Here is a 19,230-nt window from a genome sequence, read left to right as displayed (position 1 = left end):
CTAATTCAGACATTTCAGTTTATCACTTAGGCTCAGTTATCTATTAATGACTATGACATGATGATTACTAATCTGTTGGTGAGATCTAGCCCAAGGCAGATGAAGGTTAAGCTGTGGACAAAAAACCTTTTTTGAAGAATGATCTCCAGTTGCAGAACTCCACTCTGAACAAACAGAGACCCACATTCACCAAGAAGCAAGTGAACACACTAAGCATAATATAAATTTTAACACTGAGGTTCTTCAGTGAGACTCTTCCATCAAGTAGAATTAATTCATAAGAGATAGGAGAGTGGTCAGAAAGAAATATGTTTCCCCACATCTAATGGCTAAAGTCAGGTGGGCAGTTATCAGATGTTAAGTGAGGGCTCAAACACCTACCAGCCAGTATATAGATCTTTTTTCCAATGAGTCATTTACACTCCCTTCCCCAGGCTAGAGTCCAAAAATTTATCATTTTTAAAAAGCCATGGAACATTGCCAAGAAAAGAATTAAAGCAGTCCACTCCCCAAAACGCAGCCATCAGCAACGTGAATAGTCCAAAGTCTAGCAACTGCACTAATTTGGTCACTTGACAGCTGGAGAGTTTCCAGGAACTAATAAGGGACAGTCATATCCACTAAAATGTACGAAGGCAAAAACTTTGGCTACTGTGAAATATTCCATCAATATCTTTAACCTCTCAAAATCCAGAATACTAGCGCTGATTCCCTGGGACTCATAAAATTATGCTGATCCTCTGCACCTGAAAGAGTCATTCCTTTCACTTTTTCCTCCAGTTCAAAAGAGATTTATTTAATCAAAGCGGAGTCTTTTCTTAAATATGATCCAGAGATTATACTGCAAAACACTCAGCAAAGTCTTACTTTTTTCTTCCTGCTTTGGTTTGATTAAGTCTTTCACAGCTCACAATGCACTCACCAGCAAATTGTCTGTCACTAGCATTGAGGATTCCTTCGAGGTGGCTGAAATCTTGGTCCTATATTGCCAGATGGATGTCTTCTGCATAGACAAAATGCCTGGCAGTTGTGATAAGTGCTAGCAAGTAAACAGTGTGTTTGCTTCATGAAAGTGGGCTGTGAACCTGGCTTGGTTGAAAACACTGGAGAGAACTTTGGGTCAGATAAGCTTCTTCTTTAGACAGAAGTTCTTCTTAAGACAGTTGTTAGTTAAATTTAGTCTCTAAAAAGTGTGTTATGGTTTTATTTTATATGTAACCACTGGTTTCCAGTACTATCACTTGAATCTCTGTTCTTTGATAATAAGCTTATTCTTGTTTTCACTTTCGCACTGAGAGACCCTGACCTCAATTTTAGTGGTTTCTCAATCTGTCAGCTGATCGGGATGAAGGTCATATATATATATGTGTGTGTGTGTGTGTGTCTGTGTCTGCGCACGTACACATGTGTGCACATGTGCTATGTGTTCAGCGAAGTGTTGGTTGCAAGCTGAACCTTTAAAACTTGTGTGTTCTTCTGTTCCTTTGGGAACAGCAGGTTTGGTAATTCTGTGAGTGTTTGGTGGATAAGGGGCTGGACACGATGGGAAGCATTGAGAGGACTTGGGGGTTGATGTGTGACTATCACGTCCTGTACAGAGATAGTGAGGCCTGCAGAGGACTGAAAGGCAGTGTTTGTGTTGCCAAAGGCTGTTGGTTTCAGGGAATTGACCCACAACAGATCCAGACAAGAATCCTTCATGCTAAGGACAAGTGGTAGTAAGGTGCCTCACAACCCTGGGTTATCCCTGGGGACCGTCACAACCATGAGGCTGTCCTGCCCAACATAGCCCCTCCTGACATCAGGCGAGAAGTCACCCTGCAGAATCTGCTCCTTAAGGTGCAAGACATACCATATCTACCCCTCTTTAAAGATGTGTTTAATCCACTGAGCCACTGTCTCATGTCAAGGCCTCCTACTTGAACAATTCCTCCAAGGAACCTTGATATTGCCTCCAGGCAAGAGCAAGCTTCAAACATTGCTGATGCCTATCTTTTGACAGCTTCAACAGTCCAGCCTGTGGTTTTGATCTTCCATGTCATCTTTGGGTAAAGCTCCATGGTTTCTGAGTGATCAAATGTGCTGCTAATGACCATAACTGGGTTTTTTGTGACTCCCCACTTTGCGACTGTGACCAGTTAGAAGATGCAGACCACATACTTGCAAGCTTCATCCATTGGCAAGGGCTGCCTGGTTCTCTTATGGATTTGCACAATATCCTTTCTTCAGCTTTTAAATGATTAAGGCACTTAAACTAACACACTTGACTCAGTCATCTATGTAGATACAATTGTAATATACATAGCACCCTACCAATAGCCCTCAGCTTCTCCTTACCTGTGATGATGGTCTTTTCTCAATGGAAAGTTTCCTTTAGAGGGGAAGGCCTTGCAGAATTCTACTGCACTTTTGCTGGCAGTAGAACCAAGAAACTTGTCAGGAATCAGGGCCTGCAGCAGAGCGAGTTTCCAGGCATTCTCATCAGTACAGCTGGCCTGCAGCTGGCTGCCTAATTACCCACACCACCAGATTAGCTGCAGAGGCAGCAGGCTGGCTCTTAAATCAGCAGCAGCAGCTTGCAGGCTTCTCGAATAGCGCCCCTTCCCAGGCCCTGGTGTAGGGCCATGGCCAGAGGAAAGGGATGTGGTTGGGACATCCATATTCTCCAGGAATCCTTGGCTTCCATGACAGTCCTTTGGGGCAACTGATGTAAGCGGAGTTGACCAGAGGCTACTTGAATTTATGAGGGAGGCTCATCTGGAAATCAGACAAACCAACAGAATAACCATTTGCACCGCCGATATTTCAAGCCCTAGACTGATCAAAGAAAGTAAAGACAAGTGTACTACTCATGTAGGTAAAACAAGTTCAGTGCTCTTAATTCCCAGACTAATTTATTCCTTAGATTGCAAGAAAACATACAAAGGAAACTGCGTTTGAACTAAATGTATTTAATTGTTGCCGAGTTACATCTGCACGAATTCCGAGAGGATGATATGAGCCAACTGTATATTATTTTCAAACACACCCAGAACACAAAAATGACTGGACCGATTTCACTGAACTTTTCTTTAAAAAACTGCCTCTATGCAAAGAGCAGGGGTGAGAATCTGGTGCCTGTAAAAAGTTGAGAGCAGCATTAAATAGGGTCTACGCATGGAGGATTCCCTGCCACAGGAACAGAGGAAGACAGCTGTTGTCTGTCCTCTGAGAACTCCATTGCAAGCTCTGAAGTACGGAGGCATGTTGAGGACAGAGCTGGGGTTGGAAGGCATGTGAGTGGCAGGACCAAAGCATTCAGCACTACAGATATTTCAGACAGCACTGCAGCCCATGGGGCAGCCTAGATAAGCTGCCATAACTTGGACAAGGCCCCAAGGACTAAGGTATTCCAGGGCTGTCCTGGTCCCCTGAGCAGGTCAGAATCAGGAGGGCACAAGGTGTCTCAAAGCCAGCTTCATTCTCCCTGGGCTGCGAGTTCTGTACTGTGCCTCTTAAAAGGTGCAGCACTGAATTTCATTTGAGATATGAAAAACTGCATCCAAAAATTTTGTTTGAGAAAGTTATGGGTAACAGAAAAAGAGGAAGACTCCAATGAAAGCTGCATTCCAATCTTAACCCCCTTGACTTTTGCTGTTAATATACTGGTCGGAGCTCACCGAATACTACTCAATATTACAATATTTATTGAATTTCGTCTTTTTTCACTTAATAATTAAGTCAATGAATAATTTTAGTTTTGCAATACTATTTATCTGATACATTATTTAACACATATTGGCAATGGTCATTGACCTATTTATTCAACACTGGTTTTTGTGGTATTTGACCAGCTCTGATAATGAGATGAGCATCAACATCAATGCAGTTTAAACACAGAAATATGAAAAAAAATTATGTACTTGAAATATGATGATGAAGGCATACTAGGTTTGAAAAGAAGTTGGCACAAATGATAGATTCGTACAGACTAGGGGAAAGCTGGTTGTCAAATAATGCAAACCAAGGCAAAGAATGCTGAATACTGTCTTAAATGTTTTGAATTGCTTGTTTGGACTTGCACGAGAAATTTGAAAACTGGGATGCATAGTCAGTATGAAGTAACACTCAGACTAGGTGCTTTACCTCCTCCTCCAGCACATTTCATCATTTTCTATTCATTGTAATTTTTAACAACCTAATGACAGGCAATCTTCAAAGAGATACAGAAGAACTTTGAGAAATAGATTGGGTACAAAGAATAGATTGCATACAGTCATGGATGCAGGGGTGGATTAAGGCAGGATCATTGAATCTGTGGGATCAGGGCCTGGCCATGTGAGGAGGCTGAACACAGCAGTGAGTCAGTGAGGAACAAAAAAGATTTTATGCTGGGGGGCTGGGAGGGGAAAATGAAGGACTCCAATGTGGGGAGGCAGATTGGAAGGAAGAGTTCATTTCAGTGGCCAGGAGAGGAATATTAAGGAAATCTGGGGGTGCAATGTTATTGGTCTGGGGGCTGAAGTTTTGGTTATCTAGATCTTGTTTAGCTTTAAGCAATGGCATACAGTTTATTTGAAAAGAAATGTGTGAGATTTTAAATGTTAAAAGGTGTAAGATAAATGCAAGCACTATTGAGTAAATACTCTCTAAACAGATGGACAGAATCATCTGAAATACAGTAAAAGGAAAAAAAGATCCTGAATAATGAATATATTGACTTTCAGTTTGACAAATACATTAAAGTAACACCCTAGAAATAGAAATACTTTGCACTTCTATAAGACTTTCACCCAAGTATCTCAGAGCAAATTACAAACATTAACAGCAGCTCTCATTCCCTAGTACAATGCAGGGGAATGTTTACACCCAAGTAAAATCTATTTGCAGTGGAATTTTTTTAAAATCACGGAAATATTGCTTTTACCAAACCTAAATTCAGTCCCTACATTGATTCAACTATGGCCCTTTAATCAAAGGCTGCTGGAAGCTCTTTGCACATCAGAGATTTGTGTATGTGTGACAGGGTAGGAGATGGAGACAAAAAAGCTGAGCTAAAAGATAGTCTGCTTGCTTCCTAAACACACACACATGTGTACATCAATGTTTGCCTCTCAAGTGAACTGAGGAGCTTTTGCTGGCTGCAAGTCTATAGTGAAATTCACTCCTGTGCCAACATAAGGCAAAGGGGTGAAAATCACCCATGCCATACATCATTAGCAAAACCAGATAGTTTGCAGTGGATCAACATGTAAAATATATGTGGGAATAATGGAAAAATTCTCCTGAACTCTGTCATTAAAAGGTAGCCTAAGCCTGTCCACTTCTGCATAAAAAAGCAAATGTGATAACATTGTTTCCTTTAGAAAGGAAAAGCCCTTATATTTTACAGGCTCATAGAGTTTATCAGTGGTGACTGGCTTATTCTGTCCCAGCTTCCAATGAATAGATGAGGAAGAGGTGAAGAATTATTAATTCTGGAGATTATAAATTCACAATCAATGGAGAAAAATGTAAAAACACAAGAGCTAACAACAATAGGCTGTGTACATCTATCCATTATTTGGAAAGGCAACACAGTAACATTGGGCTTTATTAAGGGACTTATTGTGCTCAGCCCTACACAGGTGCACAAGGTTAGGTGAGGGGCCAAGGACCTCTTCAAATCCTGAGCGTGCACTGATGACCGGCAATTGCCACTGTGCACAAGAACTGACAATACCGATGCTGGCACCAGAAAGGGGTATGGCCAAAGTCCTGACCCACCAGTGCATCAGCCAATGAAGTTGACTTGTGATAGGGAGGCATGTATGCCATGCTCCCCCACCTCCACTCCTGGCACCGTGACCTGATGAGGCACAATGCCTATGAGAGCTCTTACTTTGCACTGCCTCCTGCCATGGCCTCTCTTAAAGCCACAACTGAGCTCTAAACACATATGGATACTGAGAAAGGCAGATGGACCAAAACCAAAACTGTTTTTCCAATCCCCTCCCACAACCTGAGAGACACATCTAAACCAAGACCAGGGATGGTCCCATTAGATCAGGGGTGCCCCACCTCATAAAGCCCGCAGCCAGCTTCAACACAATATACTAACAGCTGATTCATCAGTGTTTTGTCGTCATGCTTACATCATTTTAGTTTACGTAAGTGTGTAAACAGAGAATAGTGTACATAGAAACAACCTGTCTAAATACATGCTAAACAAGCTGAACTTAAAATATAAATCAACACAGGTTACTGTATATCTTATTAAAATATGTAGAATCTGTTGGCCCACACAAGGTTGTGCTTAGGTGTATGTGGCCCTCCTGTGTAATAAGGATGGGCACCACTGATTTAGACGACCCCAAATAAAAAATTAAAAACCCGAGCTATGAAGTTTTGTGGTTGAACTCCACTGGTTGAATATTATTCATCTACTACATTGATGAAAATCACAATTATTCATTAATTTATTAGAATATTATGTGATGAATAAATGGTGGTGATTAACGACCATCTTCATCAAATAATGTATTCAATGTTGATCTGTTCTGCTTTGGACTCGGGCTCTTGTTTTGTCCTCTCTACTCAGAAAGCCTTGTGTTGTGTGGAAGGTGTCATGTATGTTCAGGGAATTACAGATTTGGCCTTCAAGAGGAGGAGATGGAGAATACTTTCAGTGGTTTGACTCATTTTATTTCAGGAAATTCAGGGTCTGATCTCGCAATTTCTCCAAAACTCTCTTTGACTTCTGTCATAAGTATAAAGGGAAGGGTAAACACCTTTAAAATCCCTCCTGGCCAGAGGAAAAACCCTTTCACCTGTAAAGGGTTAAGAAGCTAGGATAACCTCGCTGGCACCTGACCAAAATGACCAAGGAGGAGACAAGATACTTTCAAAGCTCGAGGGAGGGAGAAACAAAGGCTCTCTCTGTCTGTGTGATGCTTTTGCCGGGAACAGAAAAGGAATGGAGTCTTAGAATTTACTAAGTAATCTAGCTAGATATGCATTAGATTCTGTTTTGTTTAAATGGCTGATAAAATAAGCTGTGCTGAATGGAATGTATATTCCTGTTTTTGTGTCTTTTTGTAACTTAAGGTTTTGCCTAGAGGGATTCTCTATGTTTTGAATCTGATTACCCTGTAAGGTATTTACCATCCTGATTTTACAGAAGTGATTCTTTTACTTTTTCTTCAATTAAAATTCTTCTTAAAATCCAAGGGTTTGGGTCTGTGTTCACCTATGCAAATTGGTGAGGATTTTTATCAAGCCTTCCCAGGAAAGGGGGTGTAGGGTTTGGGAGGATTTTGGGGGGAAAAGACATTTCCAAGTGGGCTCTTTCTATGTTATATATTTGTTAGACGCTTGGTGGTGGCAGCAATAAAGTCCAAGGACAAAAGGTAAAATAGTTTGTACCTTGGGGAAGTTTTAACCTAAGCTGGTAAAAATAAGCTTAGGGGGTTTTTTCATGCAGGTCCCCACATCTGTACCCTAGAGTTCAGAGTGGGGAGGGAACCTTGACAACTTCCATGGGAGCTCTATACATGTCCTCATCTCTTTCCTGCAGCGTTCTCATCCCTTTTCCCCACAGCAGAATAGAGAACAATTATTGTCCCTGCTTTGGTCTGAGAAAGAACTATATGATGGGGCCCCCAATTTTTACTAAGGCAGTTAGAATTAATTTATGATAATCTGAGGTATCGAGAGGGCAATTGGAAAAGTCAAATCTCCTTAATTGGCACAACCCAGTGGACTCAGAAACATGCCAATTAAGGAATGGTCCTGATTATCAGAGGCTCATAAGAATACATTGTACTTAGAGATAATCACCTGTTTCATGAATTACTATAAAAAATAAGCATAGTACAATCCATTTGACTCCCTAAGTAATAGACACCCGACAAAGAAACTGTAGTTTCGCAACTCTGGGTGCTTTTTCACATTCTGATTTAAAATTGATTTAGGTTTATAAAATTAAAATAGACTAAGTCCTTTGAAGTGTAATAAAATAACTAAGATAGAGTTGAAGAAGCTGAAATCACACACTAATTTTCTTCAGCAGATTAGCAGGCATTTGAAAACATGGATCTGTACCACAATTATGCCTATTATTGATACACATTAACAGAGCAGAAGAACATGCCATAACAGCTCTGAAGAACCTTTTATCAGTTTACAAAAGATCAGTTTTATACAAAGGAAAAAATATGCTAAAGAAAAAAAGGAACTGAGACTAAAGCAGAGTGAAAAGTGAACATTTTTCATTGACTATTCATTTGAATTCAAAAAATGAATTTCTATCTGATTGTTTTCACTACCCTTTTCATATTTGCTTTCTATGAACATTTGAGCAGTCATGTTTTACTGGCACTAATACTCAAGAAAAATATATATTAAGCTCCAGTACCTGAATATGCACGATGGGCAAAATTCAACCCTGTGCAAAGATCCAGCAAAAGGCTCGTCTATTACTTATGCCCCACATAAGCCCTCAAAATAGGCTAAAGCAATACATAGACCTGTGCTGCACAGGGATGAATTTTACCCTGACAGAAAATTTTCAATTATATATTCTATTTCAATATTCAAAATTTGCAATTTGTGTGTAGTAGTTAGCCACTTAAGTCATTAAGCAGAATTAATTCCATGAGACCCGTGCTACTGACCAAGCATGCCAGTTTTGAAGCTCAGATACCAGAGCCACAATGACTGGCTTGCAAGCTATTCATGTAGCAGAACAGATGTTTGTAAAGAAATTTGTGACTAATTTTATTACATCACTAAACTGAAGCACTCTATCAATAGAATGATACCAAAGTCAACTTGTACATTCTTTTAGCGTTTTGTTGTCATGCTTACATCATTTTAGTTTACATTCATTCAATAGTACATTCATTCAACGTCCCAGAACTAACTGAGTTGACTGGTCTTTATTTTTTTAAGCCTTATAGTAGCATCTTCAACATAACAGAACTGAAAGTAAATTACTTTCATGCCAGTCTACATGATTATGTTTACTGTCTTGCCAAATTACTATTTTTATGAGGACAGAGTGGACCACAAGATGGCTTTACTGTTATTCAACTATTCTCAATATTAGTCTGGGTAGGGTAATATTAAAAAGCTAAATGAACTTAGAAAGCTGCCTGTTTAGTTATAGATTTAGGCTCCAGTCCTGCAAAGAATTACAACCATGTGAGTAGTTCCACTCATCTTACTCTACTACACTGGTGTCCCAATGGACCTAGGTGCTTGAAGTTAAGGCATGCGTTGTGTTTCAGTCCTTAGTCCCCAATCCAGCAACCCCTGGCTCTAGTGAGTGATTCTTATCCATGCAAGCAGCCGTACTAACTTCAGTTAAAACAGAGGCAAATGCTTGGGAGTTTTGCCATCAACTATAATGAAGCCAGGATTTCACCCTACAAATTTCAATTTAGGATACAACTCTCCAAGCCTCTACTTTGAAAATACTTGTATTTTATATCAACCACTTTATTAAGTTCAACTGACTCACCCTTTTAATACATACATTTGATTAATTTCAGAGATTGGGATTTCCCCTTTCTAATCCCCATTTCATTAATTTATGCTTACATCTTTTATGCTTACATCCTTGTTTTCTCAGGTGCTTAGTGGGTTGGTTTTTTTTGAGGGCTGCAAAGACAATTTAATGTGCTTATTTTCTGTAATCTTCTGAAACGACACAGCTGAGTGAAATTTTGCCCCAGACTAACAATTTGTAAAAATAATGGATTTTGTAAAAACAAGTTAATAGAAATCTTCCCAGGACTGTTTTAAAACTGAATTTCAGTGGAGATGGTTTCCTTTAAAGAAAAGAAAAGAAAAGAAAAGAAAAGAAAAGAAAAGAAAAGAAAAGAAAAGAAAAGAAAAGAGTAAGGATTCTCTTGCAGAGTATCTTGCAGATACCAATCCAAATACTGAAGCATTGTGCTAGTCAAATGTGTGAAAACATAAAAGCAAAAAATATTAACTAACTAAAAGCTATATAAAAGTGAAACTAACCAGTTTCATTTATCAAGCTGAGATATGCAAAAAGAAAAGAAACAGCCTAAATGATTAAAAGTACCTCATTTTAAAAAAACTCTGTTTTAGTAATCTAAAGGGGTATTTTTAAAACACAGATACAGAAGTTATATGATTTTTAAGGTGACAATATTCCTTTAATATGTAGCATAGTGAAGTTATGCAAACCTGAAGACTGAACATCATAAAAAAGGGCAATGACTCTTAAAGCGTTCTCACTGTTACAGCACACATATGTACTTAGGGATTAAGAACAGATTTCTGTATTAATTTTAAATTCTAAAATGTAGTGGGTAACTTGAATGGGAATATTTCCCCAATATGAAATAACAATATTTATCAGAAATAGGGAAATACACAAACTACTATCTAGAAAAGAGCAGTAACTTACCTACTAATATCTAAGGTACAAAATTCATGCCTACAGTGTGCCTTATTTAATCTAATCAAAGCATAACTATTTGTTGTACACAGCCTAATTAGCACTGGTAAGTAAAGAACTGAAAATTAGTAAAGCACTTAAACACATGCATAACTTTAAAGATGTAAGCATTCTGATTGACTTCAGTGGGATTACTCACACGCCTAAAGTTACAAAACCGCCTAAATGGTTTGCTGGGTTGGGGCTGTATGGAGGATTTACCTGAGCCAAGCATGACTGCTGAATTGGGGAATGATCTCCAATTTTCATGCATTCAAAACTCTCACTGACTTTCCATGTTTGACTCATGATCCCTTCCCCTGGCATGACAAAGATAACAACTGAAGGGTTAAGCTATATCCTCCGTTCTCTTTCTTATGTGCTAATTTGCTGACTTCATTCCGAAGCTTTGGTTTCTTTCTTCAGGGATATATACATTCCTTGTTGACGACCTGATCTTCCTGAGTCCTTCATTAGGAGGCATGCCATATAGTATATCCGTAGGGACTTTCAAATAGCCATGTACTGAATGTCCAGAGCCTGCAACACTGAAATCAGTGAGAGTGTTGTCATTAGCATCAATGGGAACAAGACTGGACCTTGAGCAAATCACCCATGTTTCTCTAGGCAACAAGTGTTCTGCCCTAATCTATTAAAGAAAGAAATATTTTTAAAGTTTTAGTGTATACAGGCCTTCATTAATTTACCTTGATTTGCAAAATCTGTTTTGGTATCTGGAGACTCATTTTAGTTATTTACTGTAAAATTGGTATCTAAACATATGCAGCATGCACTATATTGTTTTTTTTATTGATTTAATATGCATAGGCACTTTTAAAATATGAGTCAGACACTGATTATTCAGATTTAACAAAAACTATGATGCCTCACAGGGTGTTAGGGCAAGAGCTTATTCCTTTCTCCAAAACAAAGATTTAGCTAAGGCCTGAGCCTGAAAATCCTGACTTAGTTATGTCAGTGGTCTTCAACGAGGCTCTGATCCTGCACAACTGTAGCCAGTGGGGGCAGGAGCAAGCCCCTGCTCTGAAGGGACTGCCTTCCAGAGAGATTGTAATTGAGTCTTTATGCTCATTCAGTCCAGGATCTCCCTGCTGCAACTCCCAACAAAGATACCAATTAGTGCCAATTATGATGTTGCTCTTGTCCACTAGGAGCTGAGGAGGGTCCATCATCTTTTTCATACAGAACAGGATTCAGCTGTTAACTACTTTCAGTCACCATCAACCTAGGTAAAATTCAAACCAATGACTAGATCTGACAGGTTCTATATCCTATTAGGAGTCCCCATCATGATCCTGCCTCCTTCCCAAAATATTTAGACAGGTCACAAGTACAAATGAAAATAAAATGTGGGATTATGTTTTTTTTTAAAAAGTCATTAAGTAATGGAGCATTTTTCATCTCTCAACAAATAGCTGCAACTAAAATTTTAAATGGAACTTTGGTCAGGATAAAAATCATATATATAAAAAAATTTCTTCAGCTGTGTTACCAATATTAATACCTTAATGATGAAAAATTAAATTAATGTGAGAAATCTAATTGACTTTTTATTCATTTATTATGTTTGTTTAGATTTTGCATTTCATTTACCTTACACAATGAAAACATACTAGTCAGTTTCGCTTTGGTTCATGATGAGTTTAATTTTCTGGATCTCATGCATTATACCAGTGCCTCAGTGCCTGGCTTTCAAATACTGAACAGGAATTTTTAAATCCAAACCAAAACCTGTTTTCATTTACTTGATCTTAAAAAAACCCATTTCACTGAATACTGTGTTTCATAAAACTTCCTTTTTTCCAAACAAAGGATCTTAATTTTGCTTACCTCATCTATGTGAATAATTCTCAGTCAGACAAATGACTCCAATGCAGTCCATGAAACTGCTTGCGTCAGTAGATATTGCTTATATGAGGTTGCAAATCCCAGATAAGGACGACAGAAGATAAGCAAAAATCTCCTACCTCATTTTTTCTCTCTCTACAAAACTGAAATGCAGCATCTCTGTAAACTTTAAAGGTTAGAGGTTTAGAGACAGATTTTGTATTGTATATAAAACTATAATAAAACATAATGAAGCAAAACATAATGTAAGCGTAACGAATTCCAGAGTGTTTATATTTTAGGGCCTGATCCTGCAAACCCTTTCTTATTGGAGTGATTCTGCAGCCCTTGTTCACATACATGCTGTTTACTCACGCAAGCAGTTCCATTAAGTCAATGGGACTACTCACAGCAGAGCTACTCATTGTGAGTACAGATTGCAGGATCTGATCTATACATAAGGATGTACAGGATCAGACTGTAAGATAAAAAAGTATAAACTTCATCCTGATTACATTATATTTTGCTTCATTATGCTTTTATGACAGTTTTATATACAACATCAAAATCAGTCACCAAACCTCTAACCCCTCTACAGATTATACAGAGACAATATTTCAGTTTAGGAGAGAAATTAAAAAAAAAAAAAATAGGAGGCAGTTTTTCTTACCTGCTGTCTTCTTCATCTTCTCCTTCATTGTTATGGCCCAGTGCCAGCACTTAACAGATCAGAGACCAGGACAAAGAAAAGTTAATTACTGTATGTAAACCGAGTTTTTTCTATGACTCATTTGTTCTCAATGAGGTCTCCTGCATGCTAACTGTTAAACAGTACAGTCATTACATTTTTTTGACAATTAATGCAAATTCTACAGCTTTGCTGTCTTCATAAATGACAACACCCATCACTGTTAAAACATGCATTTTTTCCAATTATCAAAAGATACGTTGATATTAGATTTTGGACTTCATATTGCACTCTCTACTCAGATGAAATTCTGTTTGACTCTATTGAATCTTTTGTCTGAATTAGGTCTTTTGGAGTCAAAATTGTTGCAAAGTAATCTCTTTTTTCATTATGATATATATGTGTACACACATACAAACACACACTCTCTAATATGAGGACATTTCTAATTTCATACTTCATAAATTTTATACACCGAGTTTACAGCTTACAAAAAAACCACTCAGTGAAGCTAGAGACAATGCCCCTGGCCTCATGTGTAAAACAGAGGAACTAACTATGCTCCCACTGCAGTCAATGACAAAATTCCTTTCGGCTACGCTGGTGCCCTATAAATTCCCTTGACTATTTAGAAACACAATTTCTAATCTCTGCAGATATAGTTCATAATTTCTTCCGACTGAGCTGCATAATCTATGTTGTGGGTGTGTGTCTTTCACTTTATCCATTTTGTGAGGTGTGGGTCCTTGAGGAGAGACTCAAAAACAAAAAGATTCTTTCTGCTCTGGACAGATGTTAAAGATTCCATGGTACTTTTTGTAAGATAAAGGATTCACTCTAGTGACCAAGGCTAAATTTCTATGGCACTACTTAAACATCTTGTGCTACCAAGACCCAGCTTGTGCCTATATGAGAGTCACTCCAAACACATATTTGTAATCAACACGACCATCCTATCAATCATTTTGTCTTTTATATTTTTGCAATGTAACTTGTTTTCTCTATAGTTTATATATTATGCTAGAGTTTGTTTAATGGAGCTGAGTTTTCTTTCTTTTTACTCTATTAGTGTTGAAAATATTTTTGGGGAAAAGTCAGAAGAATTATTTATGTGCTTGAAGGAATCTGAAAAATAGTTGGAAGTCACTTGCCTCTCATGTTTATTTATTTAGTCTGAGATGATCATCACATATTGAACACTCACCATACAACATTACATTGCTCCAATCCTTGAGTTATTACTACATATTTCAAAGAGTATAATTTACACAATTGCCGTCTTGAGGCTGCAATTTTTCTATCGCTGATAAAAGATCACAAGGGAGAGAGCAAAGAAAATGACCGTTTCATGGGATCCCATATTTATGCATTTTCTTCAGCCACAGATTGTTTTGGCAGTCTAAACAGTAGCTTGTAAAGCCTTCTTTGATGTCACCAACATGCTCATTTTATATATTTAGTGTAAAACAAAAAGAAATATTTCTCAAAATAATATCACACAAATAATTATTATTTCACTAGAGATGGGCATGAACAAAAACATTCATGATCTGAATTCCTCAAAATAAGGAGGTATCTGAAATCCAAATGCAGAACAAGACTTGAACCCGAAGAAGAGCAAGGATGATAAAGTGGTTAGGGCACTAGCCAGGGACTCAGGAGACCTGCATTCATTTCCCTACTCTGCCTGTGAGATGTTGGGCAAACACTTATTTTCACTGTGTCTCAGTTCCCCAGTTGTAAAAAACGGGACAATGGCATTTCTGTACTTCACAGGGGTATTGTAAAGATGAATGCATTGAAGACGGAAAGGCGCACAGGAACTCCAGCAATGAAGGCCATGAATGTATCATAGCTAGAGTTTTACCAATAATACTTTACAATACTTTTCACTTACAAAGCTTTTTTATCCGCCTGTTGATCTCAAAACATTTCACGATGGGCAAGTATTATTATCTCCATTTTACAAATAGGAAGTAACAGAGTCAAAGAGAGGCGAAGTCACTTGCCCAATGTCACAGAGTGAGTCTGAGCAGGCCCTCACATTGGTAGCCACGTTATTTAAAAACTTTCAAAGACATTAAATATCTGAATAGGACTGAGGGCCGAGTCCTGCTTGTCTGCATTCACTGTCAGGTGGCTACTCTAGAATGGACCGAAGGTTTTGGCTCAAAGTAAATAAATGCTAGTGCACTGACCACATGAAGTATTTCTACAGATCTGAACATTTCTACCTGTTCTAGAGAGGTTCCCTATATGTACAATGGAGAATTATGCTGGAACCAAAATAATTCAACCTGAGAAATGTTTTAAGTGCAACCATTGGAAATACAGTCCTAAACTTGGCACTTTGATACTGATCAGCAACGCTGCCATACCTGCACCAATAAAACAGAATGGGAAATGCTTGTCATTATCCATCTTCCATTTTTAAAAAAAGGACTTGATTCTGCATTCTCTGTGCGATCAAAACTCCCACTGAGTTCACTAGAAGTTTTGGGTGTGCAAGGAATGCAGAACTAGGTCCAACAATGATCAAGAAACACTTCGTTTATTCAGGGCTTCCTAGAAGTTCTGTTGCTCAGACATGGCCTCCCACTTCTTTGACCATCCAAGTCTTTTCCTTAATTACTTACATGCTCCTTGATTAGCACTTTACTGATTACAAATGATTTCTTTTTCTTGCATGGTCAGAACATATCCAGGCTGACAAAGGTTTTTCTCTGTTAAATCAGTGTATTCCCATCTCAGTATTACCGAATTACAGTCTGAAGATTCTTATATTTTAAAAACACTGATCCTGTGGTAAAACCTGTGGGACAGATTTCAGAGTGAGAGATCTTCCCACATCATTCCACTGAGGGGGTTGGAAGTGGGGTTTCCTCCTCTATGGAAAGAGGCTGCAAAGCTGATCCTTAAGGCCAGCAAATCTTTGGTGTGAGGGAGACCAGGGTAAACCTTACAAAGGCCTTGTTCCTCCAGAGTGGCACTGAATCTCAACCTGCCACTCCCTGCCCTGCTCAATTACAGTCATATTCTCAGGGCTTCCATCTTGCTATGGCTGCCTGTAGGAAGCAGGATAGACTCAGAACAAAAGGTAAATGAAGTCCCAAACTATTATCTTTCTAAACTAATTTCTATGGGACTGAAGAGGGGATGACGCAGGTGTATAATTAGTTGAGCTGGTTGAATACAGCCCAAAATAATTGTCAAATTATTTGTTTAATGAAAGACAGCAAAATTCCCTGGATAATGTACTGAAATAATAATGTTAAACGAACTCAACTAATATCGGAAACCATGCCAAAAAAAAATCCAACCACAAACCACCCCTGAATGTGTGTGGTTTCCAACGTGAGTTCCAGTAGATCAGGAAAGATTTGAACGGAATTCCCAAAACTTAGGAGGTTCACATTCTCTAGTCACTTCCAAAGCATCGTGACTTGTACTCAGAGTCAATGACCATCAGCATTTTGACAGGTGTTTGTGCACTATTTCATAGCTCAATGCCCACATTTTCAAGGGTTGGACTCCTTGTTTACACTTGCACATGCAATATAAAAATATCTAATACCTGCACAAGCACTTTAAATATCTAATACCTGAGGGTGCACAAGCTGTAACATTTGTACATGCAAAGCCGAGGGTCTCTGGTTTCAAATTCTAACATCTGTATACCTGTAGGGGTCAAACCATTTAAAGGGCTTGGGCAGGTAGAAATTCTCTTAGCACACAAGTGTCCAGACCTGCAAAGTATGTGTCTAAGTATCTGTGCATACACACAGTGGGTGGGTAAAAGCCTAAATGAAAGCTTACTCATAAATAATGTGATGGTAATTACCATTAGAAATCATTTTATTTTCAAATAAGTACCAAAGTACATGAGGTCTATACCTTGACACAATACCAAATATATGGAATGCATTTATCTAATTGTTGTTTTAAATTTTTCATGTGAATCTAGTGCTAATGAAAGGTGGCAGATTGCTAGACTTGGAGACTGAAGTCCTGTATACACCCAAGGAACAGATACAATATATTCAGTGGCCATGCAACTTTCCCACACTCATAGGCGCCGACTTTCCAAAGTACCAGGGGGTACTCGACCTCCAGCTCTGCCCAAGGCCCCACCCCCACTTCACCCAAGTCCCCATTCCCGTCCCGCCTCTTCCCGTCCCCATTCCACTCCCACCCTACCACTTCCTGACCCCACTCCACCCCCTCCCCCGAGTGCACTGTGTCCTCACTCCTCCCCCGCAGAGCCTCCTGCATGCCGCAAAACAGCTGATTGCAGTGGGCGGGAGGCATGAGAAGGGCGGGGGAGGCACTGATCCGCAGGGCCCACCAGCGGGCTGGAGGCATTGGGCGGGGGGTGAGGGAGAGCTGATGGGGGGGGTTGCCGGTGGGTGCTCACCACCCACCCATTTTTTCCCCGTGGGTGCTCCAGCCCCTGAGCACCCACCAAGTCGGCGCCTATGCCCACACGGTTTCACCAGATTTAAGGCATCTTGACTAGAAAGGACAGACCATGGTCTCTCTCCTGGAATTGCCAAAAAGGGGACCAAATAGGTGTAATTATGGTGGTACAGTACTCTTCATGATGGTGATAACGATCAAGAGCAAACTGGACTGAGACCATCAACTCATTTCACCTCGGCCACTAAACAGACATTAAAGGGTGAAAACTTTTGTTGAATACTGAGCTGAGCTTTGAATTTTAATCAGTGATCATGTATGGCATATCTCTGTGTGTGTGTATCTATCAACACACACACAAAAACTATGTTAAAAGAATGCTATTAAGATTACAAACCATGGGTGGTGCGTTGCATAGGCTGGGGAAGGCTATGCCTCCCTAAACAGCCCAGCATGGCCATGCCCATGCTCCTCCCCGAATCCCCCTCCTGATTGCCCTTGCCCCTTGGCCCCAGCCCAGGCAGGCTGCCTCTCTTCAGGGAAGCTGGCTGGGGCTAGGGGGTTGGGGAATTGGGGTGGGTTGGGGACACCCCATACTGGGGGGCCCCCGGGCCCTAGGGCTGTGCTGCCCAGCGCTGGGGGGCAGAGGGGGCTGGAAGTTTTGGGGCTGCTCGCTCTGTGCTTGGGGTGCTGGGGCAGTGGGTCTGGGGGGGCATGATTGCCTGCCCACCCGGCACTCGGGGGTTGGCTGTGCATCACCCATCTGCCCAGGGCTCTGGGGGACTGGCAGACACATTGAGAGGGGGATCAGGCGGGGGAAGAGGGGCAGGTCCTCGGCTGGGGCAGGGGGTGGGGCTGGCCAGGGGCTAACCTCCCCCAACCGGTGGTTCATCCACCGCCCATGTTGCAAAAAAACCTCTCAATTGTTAGGAAATGCCAGAATTAAGGTTGTCTGTGCAACCTTAATTCAGCCCCCTTGTTTGTATGTATTATGATGCAGTTTTTAAATAAATGATCATCTATTTTTTTCCATAGCATGCATGCACACACGACTCATTCAGCACACAGAAAGGACAGTGTTCACTTATGGAATGGGTAGTTAGGCAATATTTCTTTTTAATCTCATTGTTCAATGTGTGGACCCATGCCTTATTTACCGCATGCTATTTCAACCCCTACTTTGAAGACAGAATCATTGATTTACTCAGGGGCTTTTCTTTGGCACTCATCACTATAGTATTTGAGCACTTCAGAAACTTTAATTTATTTTCACAACACGAGTAGGTATTGTTATACCCAATTTACAGCTGGGGAACTGAGACATAGATAGATGAAAGTCAAGAATATTCACTATATTTTGGTGCCCAATTTAAGACATCTAGGACCTGATTTTCCAGAGTATGTATCATTACATAGAATTTTATATGTTGAAAGTACAGCTCCCATTGACTTCATTTTAAGTTGAGAGCACTCAGCCCTTTGGCAAATCAGACCCCAGTCTCTCAAGTAAGGCATCAAGAAAACGAGGAACACACAATCAGTGATCACCTGTGGAAAGTTTGGTTTAAGTGACTTGTCTACCATGAGATAGGAACTCTATGGCATAAGCTGGGCTGGAATCCAATTCACCAGGGCAGAATTAAACTGCCTTAACCACATGAGACCATCCTTTCTCTTCTTGCAACCCCCCACCCCATTCACTATTCCCCTTCCAACTTCTGCAATAAATGGAGCAGGGGTCCTACCGACAACAATCACCTGTCTCTTCCCTTCTCGCCTCCCCATTCGGCCTCTACTTGCCCTCACATTCACTTCCCCATCTCCACTGGCTTCCTGTCCCAGTCTC

The 19,230-nt window shown here is 40.0% G+C and overlaps 1 long non-coding RNA gene across 3 annotated transcripts in view; it reads right to left on the bottom strand.

Moving 5' to 3' along the window:
• Positions 1–8,323: 8,323 nt before the first annotated feature.
• The window catches only part of LOC114020758, a 39,915-nt gene continuing 29,008 nt past the window's right edge, over positions 8,324–19,230 (bottom strand). For all 3 annotated transcript variants that reach the window (XR_005225784.2, XR_005225785.2, XR_003565528.3), the window contains exons 4-5: positions 12,951–12,999; positions 8,324–10,980 (exon numbers count right to left, since the gene is read on the bottom strand). This is a non-coding gene — a long non-coding RNA (uncharacterized LOC114020758). The remainder of the gene's footprint in view (positions 10,981–12,950; positions 13,000–19,230) is intronic.

Source organism: Chelonia mydas, chromosome 5 (genome assembly GCF_015237465.2).
Source record: "Chelonia mydas isolate rCheMyd1 chromosome 5, rCheMyd1.pri.v2, whole genome shotgun sequence".
NCBI lineage: Eukaryota > Metazoa > Chordata > Testudines > Cheloniidae > Chelonia > Chelonia mydas.
Note: the sequence above shows the minus strand (reverse complement) of the source record. Positions and strands in the feature narration are given on the sequence as shown.